This window comes from Eumetopias jubatus, unplaced genomic scaffold (genome assembly GCF_037043125.1).
Source record: "Eumetopias jubatus isolate StellerSeaLion01/CBP00866 unplaced genomic scaffold, mEumJub1_p1.0 scaffold_14, whole genome shotgun sequence".
Classification (NCBI taxonomy): domain Eukaryota; kingdom Metazoa; phylum Chordata; class Mammalia; order Carnivora; family Otariidae; genus Eumetopias; species Eumetopias jubatus.
The window spans coordinates 41,267,705-41,289,491 of NW_028274820.1; the positions used below are offsets into that span (position 1 = coordinate 41,267,705).

At 38.7% G+C, this 21,787-nt stretch overlaps 1 pseudogene; it reads left to right on the top strand.

The window, feature by feature from the left end:
• The first annotated feature begins 203 nt into the window (after nucleotides 1-203).
• LOC114222000 (RNA-binding protein FUS pseudogene) lies at nucleotides 204-1,935 on the top strand (annotated as a pseudogene).
• The last annotated feature ends 19,852 nt before the right edge of the window (nucleotides 1,936-21,787 follow it).

Here is a 21,787-nt window from a genome sequence, read left to right on the forward strand (position 1 = left end):
CTACCCTAAGGAAGCCTTAATTTTGGTCCTTAAAATTAAATTTTTAAAAAAAATGTGGTTTCAAAAAGGCCTTTGTTCTGTACATACTCTGCACCTCTCCTCTTCTGTTAGCCTGCCAGCAACAGTCTAGACCTATGAGGTAGGAGTTCCTGTACAGTTGGTAAGTTTTAGCCATGACTGGAGAATTCTACACCTGGCTGTGCGCGCGTGCGCGGACATGGCCTCAAACGACTATACCCAACAAGCAACCCAAAGCTATGGGGCCTACCCCACCCAGCCTGGGCAGGGCTATTCCCAGCAGAGCAGTCAGCCTAATGGACAGCAGAGTTACAGTGGTTATGGCCAGTCAGCAGACACTTCAGGCTATGGCCAGAGCAGCTATGGTTCTTCTTACGGACAGACCCAGAACAGCTATGGCACTCAGTCAGGTCCCCAGGGATATGGCTCAACCGGTGGCTATGGCAGTAGCCAGAGTTCTCAGTCATCTTATGGGCAACAGTCCTCTTATCCTGGCTATGGCCAGCAGCCAGCTCCTAGCAGCACTTCGGGAAGTTATAGTAGTGGTTCTCAGAGCAGCGGCTACGGGCAGCCCCAGAGTGGGGGCTATGGCCAGCAGTCTACCTATAGTGGACAGCAGCCAGGCTATGGACAGCAGCAAAGCTCCTATAATCCCCCTCAAGGCTATGGACAGCAGAACCAGTACAACAGTAGCAGTGGAGGTGGTGGCGGAGGGGGTGGTGGAGGTAACTATGGCCAAGATCAGTCCTCCATGAGTGGTGGTGGCGGCGGTTATGGCAATCAGGACCAGAGTGGTGGAGGCGGTGGCTACGGGGGAGGCCAGCAGGACCGTGGGGGCCGCGGCCGGGGCGGTGGCGGTGGTTACAACCGCAGCAGCGGTGGCTATGAACCCAGAGGTCGTGGAGGTGGCCGTGGAGGCAGAGGCGGCATGGGCGGAAGTGACCGTGGTGGCTTCAATAAATTTGGTGGCCCTCGGGACCAGGGATCACGTCATGACTCTGAACAGGATAATTCAGACAACAACACCATCTTCGTGCAAGGCTTGGGCGAAAATGTTACAATTGAGTCTGTGGCTGATTACTTCAAGCAGATTGGTATCATTAAGACAAATAAGAAAACAGGACAGCCCATGATTAATCTGTACACAGACAGGGAAACGGGCAAGCTGAAGGGAGAGGCAACAGTGTCGTTTGATGACCCACCTTCTGCTAAAGCAGCTATTGACTGGTTTGATGGTAAAGAATTCTCTGGGAATCCCATCAAGGTCTCATTTGCTACTCGGCGAGCAGACTTCAATCGGGGTGGTGGCAATGGTCGTGGAGGCCGAGGGCGAGGAGGACCCATGGGCCGTGGAGGCTATGGGGGTGGTGGCAGTGGTGGCGGTGGCCGGGGAGGATTCCCTAGCGGAGGAGGTGGTGGTGGCGGCCAGCAGCGAGCTGGTGACTGGAAGTGTCCTAATCCTATATGTGAGAACATGAATTTCTCTTGGAGGAATGAATGCAACCAATGTAAGGCCCCTAAACCAGATGGCCCAGGAGGGGGACCGGGAGGCTCTCATATGGGGGGTAACTATGGAGATGATCGTCGTGGTGGCAGAGGAGGCTATGATCAGGGCGGCTACCGAGGCCGAGGCGGGGACCGTGGGGGCTTCCGAGGGGGCTGGGGTGGTGGGGACAGAGGTGGCTTTGGCCCTGGCAAGATGGACTCCAGGGGTGAGCACAGACAGGATCGCAGGGAGAGGCCGTATTAGCTTGGCTCCTGAGGTTCTGCAACAGCTTTTCTTCTTGTACCCAGTGTTACCCTCATTATTTTGTAACCTTTCAACTCCTGATCACCCACGGGTTTTTTGTGTCGGACTATGTAATTGTAACCATACCTCTGGTTCCCATTAAAAACCATCGTTTTAGTTAAAAAAAAAAAAAAAAAAAAAAAAAAGAATTCTACACCTGGCCATTTAATGTTGTATTTTATTTTGTTTAGGGTATATCTGGTATAGCTTAACCCAGATTTAACTTTTAACTATTAAATTCCCTGCTGACAGAGACCAGTAAAAGCATAATCCTAATCTATTATTTGGAATCCCAGGCTGAGGATGTATCTATACCTGCATCAGTGCCTTCAAATATCTGGAGGTGCATGAAGGTACAGTCCCTTTCCAGAAAGAAAATATTTCAACCACCCAGTCTCAAGTGCACAAAGGGCTCAAAGGACAGTATAAAACCTCTCATCAGTTTATCTTTTGGTTCATATCAAGTTGGCCTCAGGTAGGCTCCCAGAAACCCCATCCTCCTTGGTCTCGTTCCCTCTTCCTTTTCCAGCACCTGAGGCTTGACCCATAATTGGTCCATCCTCATTGTATGCTTCCTACAGCTGCCTCACATACTCAAGACCATGGAGACCAGCATTTTGATAAATTCATGGAGGGGGTTGATAATACCACATAGTGTGAGGTCAGTGGTCTGGAAACTTCAAATTACTCAGAGTGAAGGATTTAGAGATGAATCACTTTGATGGGCTATCATAGGGATCACATCCATGAATTATGGTACTAAGTCACTCCTCCTCACAGAGATGGATGTGGGCATGGGTGAAGGTATAAAAGGACATCCTGCCACATGTTTCTTTTTTACTGAAGTATAATTGATGTACAGTATCCCATCAAGTGTACATCATAGTAATTTCATATTTTTATACATTACAAAATGGTCCCCATGTAAGGCTAGTTACCATCTGTCACATGCAAAGCTATTACAATATTATTGACTATATTCCCTTTATACATTACAGACCCATGACTTATTTTATAACTGGAAGTTTGTACCTATTAATCCCCTTCCCATTTCTCACTTACTCCCATCTCTCCCTGTTTAGCAACCAACAGTTTGTTTCCTATATCTATGAGTCTCCTTCTGTTTTGTTCATATTTTTTAGGATTCTACATATAAGTGATATCATACAATATTTGTGTTTTTCTGTCCGATTTATTTCCCTTAACATAATACCCTCTAGGTTCATCCATGTTGTCGCAAATAGCAAGTTTTCATTCTTTTCTATGGCTAATATTCCATTGTGTCTGTGAGTGTGTGTGTGTGTGTGTGTGTATCATATCTTCTTTTTTTAAATTTTTTATTGCTGTATTAATCACCATACATTACATCATTAGTTTTTGATATAGTGTTCCATGATTCATTGTTTGTGCATAACACCCAGTGCTCCACGCAGAACGTGGCCTCTTTAATACCCATCACCAGGCTAACCCATCCTCACACCCCTCTCCCCTCTAGAACCCTCAGTTTGTTTTTCAGAGTCCATCATCTCTCATGGTTCGTCTCCCCCTCCAATTTCCCCCCCTTCATTTTTCCTTTCCTGCTATCTTCTTTTTTTTTCTTAACATGTATTGCATTATTTGTTTCAGAGGCACAGATCTGTGATTCAACAGTCTTGCACAATTCACAGCACTCGCCATAGCATATACCCTCCCCAATGTCTATCACCCAGCCACCCCATCCCTCCCAACCCCCACCACTCCAGCAACCCTCAGTTTGTTTCCTGAGATTAAGAATTCCTCATATCAGTGAGATCATATGATGCATGTCTTTCTCTGATTGACTTATTTCACTCAGCATAACACCCTCCAGTTCTATCCACGTCGTTGCAAATGACAAGATCTCATTCCTTTTGATGGCTGCATAATATTCCATAGTATATATATACCACTTCTTCTTTCTCCATTCATCTGTCGATGGACATCTTGGCTCTATCCACAGTTTGGCTATTGTGGACGTTACTGCTATAAACATCGGGGTGCACGTACCCCTTCAGATCCCTACATTTGTATCTTTGGGGTAAATACCCAGCAGTGCAATTGCTGAATTGTATGCTCTATTTTCACCTGTTTGAGGAACCTCCATACTGTTTTCCAGAGTGGTTGCACGAGCTTACATTCCCACCAACAGTGTAGGAGGGTTCCCATTTCTCCGCATCCCCGCCAACATCTGTTGTTTCCTGACTTGTTAATTTTAGCCATTCTGACTGGTGTGAGGTGGTATCTCATTGAGGTTTTGATTTGGATTTCCCTGATGCCGAGCGATGTAGAGCACTTTTTCCTGTGTCTCTTGGCCATTTGGATGTTTTCTTTGGAAAAATGTCTGTTCATGTCGTCTGACCATTTCATGATTGGATTATTTGTTCTTTTGGTGTTGAGTTTGATAAGTTCTTTATATATTTTAGATACTAGCCCTTTGTCTGATATGTCATTTGCAAATATCTTCTCCCATTCTGTCGGTTGTCTTTTGGTTTTGTTGACTGTTTCTTTTCCTGTGCCAAAGCTTTTGATCTTGATGAAATCCCAATAGTTCATTTTTGCCCTTGCTTCCCTTGCCTGTGGTGATGTTTCTAGGCAGAAGTTGCTGTGGCTGAGGTCAAAGAGGTTTCTGCCTGTGTTCTCCTTTAGGATTTTGATGGACTCCTGTGTCACATTTAGGTCTTTCAACCATTTTGAGTCTCTTTTTGTGTGTGTTATAAGGAAATGGTCCAGTTTCATTCTTCTGCATGTGGCTGTCCAATTTTCCCAACACCATTTGTTGAAGAGACTGTCTTTTTGCCATTGGACATTCTTTCCTGCTTTGTCGAAGATGAGTTGACCATAGAGTTGAGGGTCCATTTCTGGGCTCTCTATTCTGTTCCATTGATCTATGTGTCTGTTTTTGTGCCAGTACCATACTGTCTTGATGATGACAGCTTTATAATAGAGCTGGAAGTCTGGAATTGTGATGCCGCCAGCTTTGCTTTTCTTTTTCAACATTCCTCTGCCTATTTGGGGTCTTTTCTGGTTCCATACAAATTTTAGGATTATTTGTTCCATTTCTTTGAAAAAAGTGGATGGTATTTTGATGGGGATTGCATTGAATGTGTACACTGCTCTAGGTAGCATTGATATCTTCACAATATTTGTTCTTCCAACCCATGAGCATGGAACGTTTTTCAATTTCTTTGTGTCTTCCTCAATTTCTTTCAAGAGTGTTTTATAGTTTTCTGAGTACAGATCCTTTGCCTCTTTGGTTACATTTATTCCTACGTATCCTATGGTTTTGGGTGCAATTGTAAATGGGATCGACTCCTTAATTTCTCTTTCTTTCGTCTTGTTGTTGGTGTATAGGAATGCCAATGATTTCTGTGCATTGATTTTATATCCTGCCACTTTACTGAATTCCTGTATGAGTTCTAGCACATCTGGGGTGGTCTTTTGAGTTTTTCACATAAAGTATCCTATCATCTGCAAAGAGTGAGAGTTTGACTTCCTCTTTGCCAATTTGGCTGCCTTTGATTTCTTTTTGTTGTCTGATTGCTGTGGCTAGGACTTCTAATACTATGTTGAGTAGCAGTGGTGATAGTGGACATCCCTGCTGTGTTCCTGACCTTAGGGGGAAAGCTCTCAGTTTTTCCCCATTGAGAATGATATTCACTGTGGGATTTTCATAGATGGCTTTTATGATATTGAGGTATGTACCCTCTATCCCTATACTCTGAAGAGTTTTGATCAAGAAAGGATGCTCTACTTTGTCAAGTGCTTTTTCTGCATCTATTGAGAGGATCATATGATTCTTGTTCTTTCTTTTGTTAATGTATTGTATCACGTTGATTGATTTGTGGATGTTGAACCAACCTTGCAGCCTAGGAATAAATCCCACTTGGTCATGGTGAATAATCCTTTTAATGTACTGTTGGATCCTATTGGCTAGGATTTTGGTGAGAATTTTTGCATCCATGTTCATCAAGGATATTGGTCTGTAATTCTCCTTTTGGATGGGGTTTTTGTCTGGTTTTGGGATCAAGGTAATGGTGGCCTCATAAAAGGAGTTTGGAAGTTTTCCTTCCATTTCTATTTTTTGGAACAGTTTCAGAACAATAGGTATTAATTCTTCTTTAAATGTTTGGTAGAATTCCCCTGGGAAGCCATCTGGCCCTGGGCTTGTGTTTGTTGGGAGATTTTTGATGACTGCTTCAATTTCCTTAGTGGTTATAGGTCTGTTCAGGTTTTCTATTTCTTCCTGGTTCAGTTTTGGTAGTTGATACATCTCTAGGAATGCATCCATTTCTTCCAGGTTATCTAATCTGCTGGCATACAGTTGCTCATAATATGTTCTTGTAATTATTTGTATTTCTTTGGTGTTGGTTATGATCTCTCCTCTTTCATTCATGATTTTGTTGATTTGGGTCTTTTCTCTTTTCGTTTTGATAAGTCTGGCCAGGGGTTTATCAATCTTGTTAATTCTTTCAAAGAACCAGCTCCTAGTTTCGTTGATCTGTTTTACTGTTCTTTTGGTTTCTATTTCATTGATTTCTTCTCTGATCTTTACTATTTCTCTTCTCCTGCTTGGTTTAGGCTTTATTTGCTGTTCTTTCTGCAGCTCCTTTAGGTGTAGGGTTAGGTTGTATATTTGAGACCTTTCTTGTTTCTTGAGAAAGGCTTGTATTGCTATATACTTTCTTCTTAAGACTGCCTTTGCTGCATCCCAAAGATTTTGAACAGTTGTGTTTTCATTTTCATTGGTTTCCATGAATTTTTTTTAATTCTTCTTTAATTTCCTGGTTGACCCATTCATTCTTTAGTAGGATGCTCTTTAGCCTCCATGTATTTGAGTTCTTTCCGACTTTCCTCTTGTGATTGAGTTCTAGTTTCAAAGCATTGTGGTCTGAAAATATGCAGGGAATAATCCCAATCTTTTGGTACCGGTTGAGACCTGATTTGTGACCTAGGATGTGATCAATTCTGGAGAATGTTCCATGGGCACTAGAGAAGAAGGTGTATTCCGTTGCTTTGGGATGGAATGTTCTGAATATGTCTGTGAAGTCCATTTGGTCCAGTGTGTCATTTAAAGTCGTTATTTCCTTGTTGATCTTTTGCTTAGATGATCTGTCCATTTCAGTCAGGGGGGTGTTAAAGTCCCCCACTATTGTTGTATTGTTGTCAATGTGTTTCTTTGCTTTTGTTATTAATTGCCTTATATAATTGGCTGCTCCCATGTTAGGGGCATAGATATTTACAATTGTTAGATCTTCTTGTTGGATAGACCCTTTAAGTAGGATATAGTGTCCTTCCTCATCTCTTTACAGTCTTTGGTTTAAAATCTAATTCGTCTGATATAAGGATTGCCACCCCAGCTTTCTTTTGGTGTCCATTAGCATGGTAAATAGTTTTCCACTCCCTCACTTTCAATCTGGGGGTGTCCTTGGGTCTAAAATGAGTGTCTTGCAGACAGCATATCGATGGGTCTTGTTTTTTAATCCAATCTGATAGCCTGTGTCTTTTGATTGGGGTATTTAGCCCATTTACATTCAGGGTAACTTTTGAAAGATATGAATTTAGTGCCATTGTATTGCCTGTAAGGTGACTGTGACTATATATTGTCTCTGTTCCTTTCTGGTCTATGCTGCTTTTAGACTCATTCTTTTCTTAGAGGACCCCTTTCAATATTTCTTGGAGGGCTGGTTTTGTGTTTGCAAATTCCTTTAGTTTTTGTTTGTCCTGGAAGCTTTTTATCTCTCCTTCTATTTTCAATGAGAGCCTAGCTGGATATAGTGTTCTTGGCTGCATATTTTTCTCATTTAGTGCTCTGAAGATATCATGCCAGTCCTTTCTGGCCTGCCAGGTCTCTGGATAGGTCTGTTGCCAATCTAATGTTTCTACCATTGTAGGTTACATATCTCTTCTTCTGAGCTGCTTTCAGGATTTTCTCTTTGTCTCTGCGACTTTAAGTTTTACTTAGATGTTGGGGTGTTGACCTATTTTTATTGATTTTGAGAAGCGTGCTCTGTGCCTCCTGGATTTTGATGCCTGTTTCCTTCCCCAAATTAGGGAAGTTCTCTGCTATAATTTGCTCCAATATACTTTTTGCCCCTCTCTTTCTTCTTCTTCTGGGATCCCAATTATTCTAATGTTGTTTCATCTTATCGTATCGCTTATCTCTCGAATTCTGCCCTCGTGATCCAGTAGTTGTTTATGTCTCTTTTTCTCAGCTTCTTTATTTTCCATCATTTGGTCTTCTATATCACTGATTCTCTCTTCTGCCTCATTTATCCTAGCAGTTAGCACCCCCATTTTTGATTGCACCTCATTAATAGCCTTTTAGATTTTAATTTGGTTAGATTTTAGTTCTTTTATTTTTCCAGAAAGGGTTTCTCTAATAACTTCCATGCTTTTTTCAAGCCCAGCTAGTATCTTTAAAATCATCATTCTGAACTCTAGGTCTGACATCGTACTAATGTCCGTATTGAGTAGGTCCCTGGCAGTCGGTACTACCTCTTGTTCTTTTTGTTGAAGTGATTTTTTTTTCTGCCCTGTCATTTTGTCAAGAGGAGAACAGATGAATGAGAGAACTAAATGCTAACAGGGTAACAACATCCCCAGAAAATATACTCTATAGACAAATCAGAAAAGACGTGAAGCCAGGGGAAAAGAAAGGGAAAGAAAGAAAAAAGATAAAAACAAACAAAAACAGAACAAAACAAAAAAAACAGAATATGATCAAATATGATCAGTCTGGTGCATAGATCAGTGCCATACACTAGATTTTGTGTGTTTTTTGGTCTGTTAGAGGAAAGTGCCTCCCAAAATTTTAAAGAAAGAAAAACTTATATATGTACAAAAATAAGGGTTGATATGATGAAGGGATGGAATATGATTGTAAAGATGAAAATTATAAAAAATTTTATAAAAGGAATTGATAAGATAAGAAGTTGTTTGAGAAAAGAAAAAAGATTCAAAAAAAAAAGAAAAAAGAGAGAATGTGATCAGGCAGGAGTCTAGAATAAAGCCATAGACTAGAGATTTAGGGTATATTTTGATCTGTTAGAAGAAACTGTATCTCAAAATTTTAGAGGACAACTTATATATATATATATATATATATATATATATATATATATATATATATATATATGCCAAAAATAAGGGTAACTACTATGAAAGGATAGAATATGACTCTAAAAATGAAAAATAAAAATGTTTTTTAAAAAAGGGATAAGATGTTGGTTGAGAAAGGGAGAAAGAAAAATTCAAAGAAAAAAAACAGTTAAAAAAAATGAACTTTGAAAGACTAAAGAATCATGGTAAAAAAGCCATGGATTCTATGTGCAGTATTCCCCTAGCGCTGGAGTTCTGCCATTCTCATTGATCGGTAAACTTGGTCTTGGCTGGCTCTTCTTGCTGATCTTCTGGGGGAGGGGCCTGTTGCCGTGAGTCCCAAATGTCTTTGCCAGAGGCGGAATTGCCCCGCCCTTGTTGGTGGGGGCTAAGTAAGTCTGCTGGGGTTTGCTCTCCGGAGCTTTTGTTCCCTGCAAGCTTTCCCTACAGCTTTGGAGGACGAGAGTGAAAATGGCGACCTCCCAATCTCCGCCCTGGAGGAGCCGAGAACTCAGGCCCCCACTCCTCAGTGCGCCCCCAGAGAAAAGCAGTCACTCCCGTCTCCCCAGTCTCTGGCCGCACTCCATGCTCACCCAGCCTGTGACCCAGCATTTCTGTCTCTGGCACACAACCCCGTGTGGAGTCTCCAAATACAGCAGATCCCTGTGGTGCGCTTCCACGCCGCTTCTCCCAGGGGAGGAAGGGGAGTCTCCCCAGATCTGCCACTTGTTGGGTCCCTGCTGGAGGAGCAGTGGCCTGACTGTGCCCTGGATCACAGTTTATGACAACCCCGAGCTGAGAGCCCACGCCTTGGCTCATCTCTGCAGCCGGCTTCCCCGCTCCGATACCTGGGAGCTCTGCCACACTCAGGCACCCCCAGTCTTTCTGTGACCCCCAGGGTCCTGAGACCACACTGTCCTGCGAGGGTTCCACCCCCTGCTTAGCCACTGGAGCGACATCCCTCAGCGGACCCAACTTCTAAAAGTTCCAATTTTGTGCTCTGTGGCTCTATCACTTGCCAGAAGCGGCTGACGGAGGCCCCCTCCCCCGCCGTCTATCCTCCCGAATATCACCTTGGATTCACTTCTCTGCATGTCCTATCTTCCAGAAAGTGGTCGCTTTTCTGTTCAGAGAGTTGTTGCTATTCTTTTCTTTGATCTCCTCTTGAGTTCGTAGGTGTTCAGAATGGTTTGATCCCTATCCAGCTGAATTCCTGGGACCAGACGAAATCCAGGTCTCCTACTCCTCCACCATCTTGCTCCACCCCCCCATCATATCTTCTTTATCCAATCATCTATCAAGGAATATGTAGGTTACTTCCATATCTGACTACTGTAAATATGCAGCAATGACATAGAGGTGCATTTTCAAATTAGTGTTCTTTGGATTGGTGTTTTCCAGAATTGGATAATTCTCAAGTAGAATTGCTGGATTGTATGGTAGTTCTATTTTATTTTTATCTTTTTCAGGAACCTCCATACTGTTTCCCATAGTGGTTGCATCAATTTACATGGCCACCAAGAGTGTGTAAGTTTTCTCCTGTTTTTGTTAACACTTGTTATCTTTTATCCTTTTGATAATAGCCAATCTGAGGTGATATCTCATTGTGGTTTTGATTTGCATTTCCCTGATGATTAATGATGTTGAGCATCTTTTCATGTGCCTGTTGGACATCTGTATGTCTTCTTTGGAAAAATGTCCATTCAAGTCCTCTGCCCATTTTTTAATCAGATTGGTTGTTTTTTTGATATTAAGTTGTATAAGTTCTTTATATATTTTGGCTATTAACCACTTACTGATTTATGACTTGCAAATATCTTCTCCCATTCAGTAGGTTGCTTTTTCATTTTGTTGATGATTTCCTTCTCTGTGCAAAAGATTTTTAGTTTGATATAATCCCATTTGTTTATTTTAGCCTTACCTGAGGAGACTGGTCCAAAAAATATTGCTAAGACTGATATCAAAGAGCTTTTTTACCTATGTTTTTTTTTCAGGGAGTTTTATGGTTTTAGGTCTTGACCCATTTTGAATTTATTTTTTATACATGGTATAAGATAGTAGTTCAGTTTCATTCTTTTGCATGTAGCTGTCCACTTTTCTGAGCACTACTTATTGAAGAGACTGTCTTTTCCATTGTATATTCTTGCCTCCTTTGTCATGGATTAATTGACCATATAAGCATGGGTTTATTTCTGGGCTGTCTATTCTGTTGATCTATATATCTACTTTTGTGCCAATACCATGCTGTTTTGATTACTATAGCTTTGTAGTATAGTTTGAAATTAGGGAGTGATACCGCTACCTTTGTTGTTATTTCTCAAGTTTGCTTTTGCTATTTGGGATTTTTTGTAGTTCCATATAAATTTTAGGATTCTTTTTTCTAGTTCTATGAAAAATGCCATTGGTATTCTGATGGAGACTACACTGAATCTGTAGATTGCTTTGAGCAGTATGGACATTTTAACAATATGAATTATTCTAATCCGTGAGCATAGAATATATTTCCATTTATCTGAGTCTTCTTGAATTTTTTTCACCAATGTTTTATAGTTTTCAGAATACAGTTCTTTAACATCCTTGGTTAAATTTATTCCTAAGCATTTTATTCTTTTGATCCAATTATAAATGGGATTGTTTTCTTAATTTCTTTTTCTGAAAACTCGTTGTTAGCATAGAAATGGAACTGATTTCTGTATGTTAATTTTGTATCCTGAATTCATGTATTAGTTCGAACAGTTTTTTGGTGAAATCTTTAGCATTTTCTATATACAGTATCATGTCATCCGCAAATAGAGATAGTTTTACTTTTTCTTTTCCAATTTGGATGACTTTTATTTCTTTTTCTTGACTAATTGCTGTAGCTAGGATTTCCAGTGCTGTGTTGAATAAAAGTGGTGATGTTGGGTATCCTTGTCTTGTTCCTGATCTTAGAGGAAAAGTTTTCAGCATTTCACTGTTGATATGATGTTAGCTGTGGGTTTGTTATCTATTGCCTTTATTATGTTGAGGCAATTTCCTTCTATACCCACTTTGTTGAGAGTTTTTATCATACGTGGATATTGAATTTTGTCAGATGCTTTTTTGTTTGTTTGTTTGACAGAGAGAGACACAGCGAGAGAGAGAACACAAGCAGGGGGAGTGGGAGAGGGAGAAGCAGGCTTCCCGCCGAGCAGGGAGCCTGATGCAGGGCTCGATCCCAGGACCCTGGGATCATGACCTGAGCCGAAGGCAGACACCCAAGATGATCATATGATTTTTATCCTTTGTTTTGTTAATGTAAGGTAGCATATTGATTGATTTTCAGATGTTGAACATCTTTGCATCCCTAGACTAAATCTCTCTTGATCATAGTATATTGATTCTTTTAATGCATTTAATGCATTTTTAATTTAATGCATATGATTCATTTTAATGCATGATTCTTTTAATGAAAATTCAATAATGCATTATATTCAACTATACTAATATTTTGTTAAGAATTTTTGCATCTACATTCATCAGGGATTTTGTCCTGTAATTTTCTTTTTTTTGTTGTGTCTTTGTCTGACTTTGGTATCAAGGTAGTGCCAGCATTGAAGTATTCCTTCCTCTTCAACTTTTTGGAATAATTTGAGGATAGGTACTAGCTCTTCTTTAAATGGTAGAATTCACCTGTGAAGTGGTCTTGTCTAGGACTTTTGTTTTTTGAGATTTTTTAAATTACTGATTCAGTTTCATTACTGATAACTGGTCTATTCAGATTTTCTGTTTCTTCATGATTCAGTCTTGGGAGATTGTGTTTTCTTGGAATGTATCCATTTCCAATTTGTTGTATAATTGTAGTAATGTATTTTTGTGATGTCAGTTGTAACATCTCCTCTTCCATTTCTGATTTTATTTAGGCCCTCTTTTTTTTTTTTTTGATGACTCTGGCTAGAGGTTTATTGGTTTTGTTTATTTTTTCAAAGAACCAGCTTTTTGTTTCATTGATTTTTTCCTATTGTTTTTTTAAGTCTCTATTTCATTTATTTCTGCTCTGATCTTTATTATTATCTTCCTTCTACTGACTTCAGGCATTGTTCTTTTTTTCTTTCCTTTAGGTATAAAATTAGGTTATTTGAGATTTTTCTTATTTGTTGAGGTAGGCCTGATTTGCTATGAACTTCCCTATTAGGACTGCTTTTGCTGCATTCCATAGATTTTGAAAAGTTGTGTTTCCATTTTTATTTGTCTCAAGGTATTTTTAAAATTTTTTTGTTGACCCTTTGGTTGTTTGTTTTTTGGTTTATAGTAGCAGACTAACTTACTGGAAATTCCCGGTCTAACCTTAAATTAAGTTTTCAACCTCCAGCGAAAGGAATGGAGCAGGAGAGTGGGCTGATGACAAAATATAAACTGAGAGTAAAACCGGATGCCAGAGAAACAGCAAATCAGGTCATCTGCATTCTGAAAAATCAGGAGTTGACCTAATTTTTCAGTTTATTCAGCATTTTCCAACACGAACTTTATTGTTTTTACAAAAGGTAATAGAGAAAAAGGAGAGCAATCATCAAACATGTTGAAATTTTGCATAAATAGCAAGCACATGAATGTAAGTAAGAATTCTCTGGGGTCCTGCTCCAACTGCTGCCCAAACTGGACATCTTTCCCCTCTGCCTAATGCAGTTTTCAGTCAAAATACACCTGCTTTCAAAGAACCAGGTGTTTGACAAGAAGAGTTCATCTTTTGTTATACCCCAGGGAAGGTTTGTACTATGTCTCTTGAAATAGGAACTCAAGAGGGAAGTCCCACAATCTCAACATGGAAGGATCTACTGAATATCCAGGAACCTGTCTCCACAACCCCAGCAGGTTGAAATTAACAATCCATTTTAATAATTTTAACATATTTAGATAGCAAGATCCTGAATAACATTTGACACAAGTAGTACAACTGGCCCTAGAGATTCTAGATATTTTAGGAAATTTGTTTTCATCTTTCTGAAATCAGCATAAACGTTTTGCCCATTAAAAGAAGATATGCCAAATTGAAAAAGAGGATATGCCTTTTTTAAAAAAAAATCTCATTTTGGGGGGCAGAATATCCATGACTTCTGAATAAAGGAATAACCATTCTCATTCTAGACTAAATGCTACAGGTCATTTTACTTAGAGAAAGGAACATTCTTCACATTTCCCAGAGATCGCAAAAGAAAATTAAAAACATTACAAATGTTGTATGGTTGCTTTATCAATTAATTCTTTAATGTTTAAAAGCAAGTACAACAGATAAGCTTTATGTAGTGCATTTTTTTCTTCTACGGGACCAATGAAATGATATTTTTAATTCAGCTCTGGACTTTCTCCAGGAAATCACTAATAATTACTAATTGTATTTTTGTAAGTTAATGAAAGGATGCAGGATTTTTTCAATGCCTCCTTTCACTTGTGTAATTAATGATATTACTTTTTTACATGATTGAGTAAAGCTACAATACAGAGACATGAATTAACTGAGAAAGCTTCTTTGTGCAGTCTTAGAAAAATTAAGTATAAATCCTAGTCACACAATTGTCTTAAAAGAAACTATTTATTCCTTTATCATCTTTTTCCCCATTTTTTTGCTGCTTAGATTTGTAATAAACACTAGCAGAAAAGAGAACCATTTAGTGATGTCCTAAACACAGTTTTGCATTTATTTGTGGATGATCATATTTACAAAAATATATTAATGGGATTTTCTTAGGAAGCCTTTTCACAGTGCTGAATATAATTGGATGTCAATAAGAGTAAACCACCCAGAGTATATTTTCTGATGTCTCCAAGGTTTCCAAATTGCAAATTTAGATAGCTTCTTAAATTTATGAAGTCATATTATTCAATAAAATCTCCAGTTATTTTATTGGATTGAATGGAAGTTTATTTGGGGAAGAACCTGCTAGGAATAATAAGAAAGGAAAACTCATGTTTTGTATAAGAAGGTATTGGTTTCCCTTTGAAACTGTTCAGATAACTAGGAGGACATCATCATGAAAGCACATATATAGTTTCACTTACAATGGTGTGCGTTTTGGAACATCTTACATTAAAGACTTACAGAAACTTGACCATACATTAGACTCTTTTCTCTCCTTGCAAGCTCCCTATATTTTCCTGTATTCTTTCTTTTGTCCTTTCTTCCTTCCTTCCTACGTCCTTCCCTCCCTCCATTCTTTGCTCTCACTTTCTTTTTTACCCCTTCTTTCTTTCCTCCTTTGCTTTCTTACTATTACTATTATTGTAGTTATTATTATTTGCTTCATTTTTCACAGAAGAGAAATTTTTCAGTCCTTGAAGAGAGCTTAAAACCAGGTATTTATTCCCAGTTTGGGCATGAAGAAGGGACTCATCACCAGATATTTCAAAACAGCCACACATTCAGCCTGTGACTGGAATGTTTGGGTTGGTGGCTGATAGCAGGAGAAGTGCAGTAACCCAAAAACAACTAAGAAGGTACCAAGCGGTACATGTTAATTGAATATCAGGTACCCAGGGCCACAATCAGGTATCAGGTGAGAGGAGTGATCAAATTCAAAGCATTAAACTACTACTAATACTAGCAAATACTTAAATAGTACATTCTGTGTACCAGGCACATAGTTTATATATTCATATTCCTTACAACAGTCCCATAAGGTAAGTACAATTATTATGTCCATTTTACAGATTGGGAAATGGAGGCACAGATGGGATAAGTAACTTCTCCAAGATCACACGTTATTATAAAGATTTAAACCCAGTCATCCTGTCTTCAAAATCCATCTTCTTAGCCACTATAATATTCTGTCTCTCTGCTGACTGGTTTCTTCCAGTTCAGTATCTTTTAATGAGATCACTCACAGTTAGTGTTATATACCCATTGACATTTTGAAGGAACTGTGTTATATGCCATGACTAGTCAGTACATGTTGTGACATAGCATTATTCCTACCCAACTGCTAGGCCACTCTATTCCGAGAAAGCAAGTCTGGCCATTCATGCTCTATCCATCTTTCTATCCATCCATCTAGATCTGAGGTCCCCAGGATTCTCACTCTAGGACTCCTCCCAGCAACATTTTTATACAGGTAAAATCTAGTTAGGTTGGACATTGAAGGCAAAGGCAGCCTTGAAGGGGAAAAAGGCAACCAAGAGGGAAAGATTTCTGCAAAGAGAATTATGCAACCTTAGAAAAGTGGAAATAAAGCAGGAGTGTATCATGGTTAAGAATGCTGACTTTGGAATCCAGACAGACCTGGATTTAAATCTTGCTTTGCTACTTCATTGCTGGGAGACCACAGGCAAAGTACTTAATTCTGAGCCTGTCTTCTCAGCTCTCAAATGGGAGTAATTACACATATCTTGCAGGATTATTGTGAGAATTTAATGAAGCAATATCTGTCATGTTCTTTGTAGCCTAATGCCAGGCATGAGGTACTTAATAAACAAGACATTCATACACATGGATCTGAACAGGTATGGAGTGGTAGGCAGCCCTCAAATTTCTGTGTAGGAAGAAATATTTCTGTAACTAAAAATATTCATTGCTCTTTGCCTATAGAGATGTTAAGTTTTAAAATAATTTTTTAAATTAGCAACCTCTTATTCAGTTTTTAAGAATTCATATGTATTTTTGAGGTTCCTTTTGAGAAGAAGCAATGTCCATCACTATGCAGAAGACACATACACACACATGTGCACACACACTCACACATAGCATTGGGACAAACCCTTTTGTGGCTTGGATCTCTTGCCAAGAAATATAAACAGCAGAATGGATGAAAAACACTGGAGGTGAAAGCTGTGCCTGATGCCCCAATCCACAGCCAATACTAATGCACTTATGTTTGATACACACTTCAGTTAAGGCAGTAAACAAACTTCACAGCCCAAGAATAATTTTGGATTATTTATTTCTACAAACACATTCCCATTGGGTTCCTACTGATTGTGAATTAATTTCACTCGGGTATTTCTCAAGGGGAATGTTTTATGAAATTATCATATGCAAATAGCTTGTGGCATAGTTTCCCTTTTATTGATTTATTTTTTATCTGCACCAGTTATTTTATGGAGTGCTTCTTCAGCAGCATTATTGAATCAAAACTTGCTTTTCAGTCATTGGGCACAAAATATAGACTTCTGTACTTGGGGTTGGTTCACACGTCTTGGAACTAGATGACTAATTTTCTTATTTCAGAATCTGAGAATCCAAAAGTATTTTGGATATTTTTTTGCATTATTTGTTTATGCCTGGTGACTCAGGTACAGGGGAAAAATCATCACGTGGAATAAATTGCAGTATTGTTAGTCTCAACATGCAAAGTTATTCTATGATACCTAATTTCAATCTGTTATGCCTAATTAAAGTGGTGATAAAATGAGAAGTAGAGGATCTGAATTTTAAATAAATTTTAAAATATATGAGAATTTTTAAAGAACTTAGGGGTGGAAAACTTCTAAGTAAAATAAACCATCATGCTTAAAATAATCTTTAGACTCTCCTTTTTGTGTGATTGGAAGACCACCCTTCAGAATGCTCAAACTGGACAGTCTCACAATGGACCAAGAAGTTGGTCTCTTTTAAGGATAACTAGTAGGACTCATGCTCCATGTTGCCTGGGGAGGTCTAAAAGATGCATTTGATACTCTGTCTTGTGAGTTTTGGAAAGCCTAGGGCTTAGTCAATTCTAAATTCAAATTTTGTACCAAGATGCTCAAATGCTTCCTGATAAAAACTTTTGCTTCTTTCAGATTCAAATATATAAGTGGCCAGGCTGTGTCAACTCATGCGCCTACTGAGAACGGTAGTTCTTGGGTTAATCAGAGTTCAAGCTAGTGACAATATCTTTTGTCAGAACATTTCCATAAATAAAAATCTAAATGTGAAGAATGTTATTCATCAAGATACTAACAGTTCATTAGTAAACAAAGTCTATGTAAAATGAGTCTGGTTTCTATGGATATTCTAAGGAAACCCAGAATCACATGTTTATTTGGTAAATAGCAACACATCCCAGGGAGTCTCTATCTATTCTTGATTGTGCCTTGATCTAAAACAGGTTTACAACTACTAGACTTTGTCCTCAAGTTACATGGCAGCTTAATTTGCCTTTATATGCTCATGAGCTAAAAGACATGATAGAAGATATCTGGTAAAGAAAAAGGGCACCAAACCACTATTCCTCCAGTGTCTTGGGGATCCTAAAGGTGAGCTAAGCCTAGGCTATGCTGAGGGAGGTCTTGTGTTTGCTTCAGTAGCTCATCTGGGAATTCTAGCCTGAGCAGAAGCCCTTTGTTCTGGGGGCTATGTAAGAAATTTCAGTTTTCTCTAAATGGAATAGATGTGTCTCAGAATCAGGCACTCAAAACTACTGCCAGTTTTCTTTCTGGCCTCCCCTCCCTGCTATGGTAGCCACATGACACAGATTGGAGGTGAAGAAATGAATTTTTCAAAAAAGTAGAAAGATTCTCCTAATAGGGAAGGTGCAGGCACTTTAGATTCTCAAAAGTGAGAGAACCCAAGACTAGATGAAGTCATAATTGGAATAATTAAGGTGAACAGCTAATTAGAGGCTTTTGAAGCCTGAGTGGATGGAGGAAATGAGAAATAAAGGTGAAGCAAGCCAAAATGGCAAGCCTTCTTGACAAATTGCTGCCTAAAGCCAAGAGGCCTAACATTCTGCCAAACACAACAAAGACTGGAAGGTTTTAGACACTGAGAAGGGTTTCAGAATTATTACATTTTAGGCTTAAGAAGGAAGGCCCAAAGTCTAGTGATAGAGTATATTTAACCCATCTTTAAATGGTTACAGTCTTCAATATTGTCCTTTAATACGATTGCCTCTTCATCCATTAGGCTATTAGGATAAGTCATTCCAGGCATTTATTTCTTTAACCAAAATATCTTTAGAATCTTTCCTTTTTGTGTGATTGGCAGGTCACTCTTCAGAATGCTCAAACTGGTCAGTCTCATAATGAACCAAGAAGTTGGTCTCTTAAGGATAACTCTGTTTTAAAGGTAACTAGTAGGACTCAATGCTCCATGTTGCCTGGGGAGATGTGGTATATATATATATATATATATACATATATATATATATATATATATATACACACACACACACACAAATAGAATACTACTTAGCCAAAAAAAAAAAGAATGAAGTCTTTCCATTTATGACAACATGGATGCACTTTGAGGGTATTGTGGTGAGTGAAATAAATCAGAGAAAGACAAATACCACATGATTTCATTTATAAGTGAAATCTAAAAACAAAACCCAGACTTATAGATACAGAGAACAGATTGGTGGTTGCTAGAGGGGAGGATATTGACCTGTTGGCAGTGGGGGGGTGGGAGGAGGCTGAAGTGGGAAAGAGGATCAAGAAATACAAACTTCAAGTTATAAAATAAATAAGTCATGGGAACATAATGTACAGATGAGGAATATAGTCGGTAATAGTGCATTAGCTTTGTATGGTGGAAAGAAACGATGTTGAGCATGCAGACACCTGTAAAGTGAGTTTTTCTGCTGATCCCCACATAGTAGTAGGTTTAGTTTTAGGACCATTGATTGAAAGCATGTATAATGATAAAGAGCTGTTGTGAATTCGGGAATGTTTTGATAATAGCATGCTATGACAATGTTTACAGCAGCTTTATTCACAATAGGGAGAAGCTGGAAACAACCTAAGTGTTCATCAATAGATGAACAGATAAACTGCGATATAGACAATGGAACATTAGTTAGCTTTAAAAAGGAAGAAAATTCTGATGCATGCTACAGCATGGATGAACTTTGAAGACATTATGCTAAGTGAAATAAGCCAGTCACAGAAAGGCAAATCCTACATGATTCCACTTATATGAGGTTATATGCAATAGTCAATTCATAGAGCCAGAAAATAGAATGGTGGTTTCCTGGAGCTAGGGAGAGGGAGGAATGGGGAGTTATTATTTAATGAGTACAGAGTTTTAGTTTGGGAAGATTAACAAGTTCTGGAGATGGAAGGATGGTGGTAATGGATGCACAACATAGGTGAATGTGCTTAATGCCACTGACCTGTAACTTAAAATGATTAAAATGGGGCATCTGGGTGGTTCAGTTGGTTAAGTGTCCAACTCTTGATTTCAGCTTAGGTCATGATCTCAGGGTTGTGAGACTGAGTTTTGCATCAGACTCCATGCTCAGTGGGGAGCCTGCTTGAGATGCTCTCTCTCCTTCTCCCTCTGCCCCTCCCCCTGCTCATGCTAAATAAATAAATAAATCTTTAAAAAATGATCTATATATAGAAATATTATACATATATCCTTAAATGCATTTTTAAAATGATCTGAGAGAATATACCTATCAATGGTTACCTCTGTGGTGGGAAATGAGATACAGAATAAAGGGGAAAAGAAAAACCTAGATCTTTTACTCTACTTACTTAGGCCTCTTTTAAATGTTTTAACAATGAACATATATTATTCACATATTACTTGTTTATATAAAATGCATAAATAAAGGTGAGAGGCAGCCACTAAAAGGTTCCTTACCTATAGTATCCTAAATGTTTTCTTTTTGCCTTATCCCATTTTCTCTCTCATTCTCCTATCCCAGTATTGTAGGAGTTCTGTCCTGCAGAATTTTCAAGTCCCATCCAATGTCTTTTTATAGATAGCTCTTTTATTTGGTAACACTTGATAGAATTATATTACTATATATTTTAGGCCAGCAGAAGATTGATGGATTCATAATATCAGGATCTTTGTGGGTATAGTAGTTTGCTAGAACTACCCTAATAAAATAGCAACAGTTGGGTCACTTACACAACAGAAATTTATTTTCTCACAGTTCTGGAGGCTAGAAGTCCAAGATCAAGGTGTCGTCAAGGTTGGTTACTTCTGAGGTTGCAGATAACCATCTTCTTACTTTGTCCTTACCTGGTATTTCCTCTGTGTGTGCCTATCATTTTCTGTGTCCAAATGTACCCCCCCTTTTTTTTTTCCTCAGGAGCTCCTTTTTAAAGCAAAATTTTGTATTTGTGTATAATTGACACACAATGTTACATTAGTTTCAGGTCTAAAACAGTGATTTAACATCTCCATGTTATGCTATGCTCACTAAAAGTGTAGCTACCATCTGTCACCATACAATGTTATTACAATATCATATTCCCTAAGCTATACCTTTTATTCCCATGATTTATTCATTCCATAGCTAGAAGCCTATATCTCCCACTCCCCTTCACCCATCCCACCACTGCTCTCCCCTCTGGCAAACATCAGTTTGTTCTCTGTACTTATAAGTCTGATTCTGCTTTTTGTTTTATTCATTTGTTTTGTTTTTTTAGATTCTACATATAAGTGAGATCATATGGTATTTGTCTTTTTCTAACATTTCATTTAGCATGATTTCCTGAATGTCCAGCATGTTGTTGCAAATGGCATGATCTCATCCTTTTTAATGGCTGAGTAATATTCCATTGTATATACAAACCATATCTTCTTTATCCCTTCATCTATTAATGGACATTTAGGTTGCTTCCATATCTTGGCTATTGTAAATAATGCTGCAATAAACATAGGGGTGTCTGTATCTTTTCAAATTAGTATTTTTGTTCTCTTTGTGTGAATACCCAGTAACAGAAATGCTGGGTCATATGGTATTTCTATTTTAATTTTTTGAGAGGTCTCCATACTGTTTCCACAGTGGCTGTTATCAATTTGCATTCCTACCAACAGCACACATCCTCACTAACATTTGTTATTTCTTATCTTTTTGATTTCAATCATTCTGACAGGTGTAAAATGACATCTCATTATGGTTTTGATTTGTATTTCCCAGATCATGAGTGATGTTGAGCATATTTTCATGTGCTGTTGGCCATCTGTATGTCTTC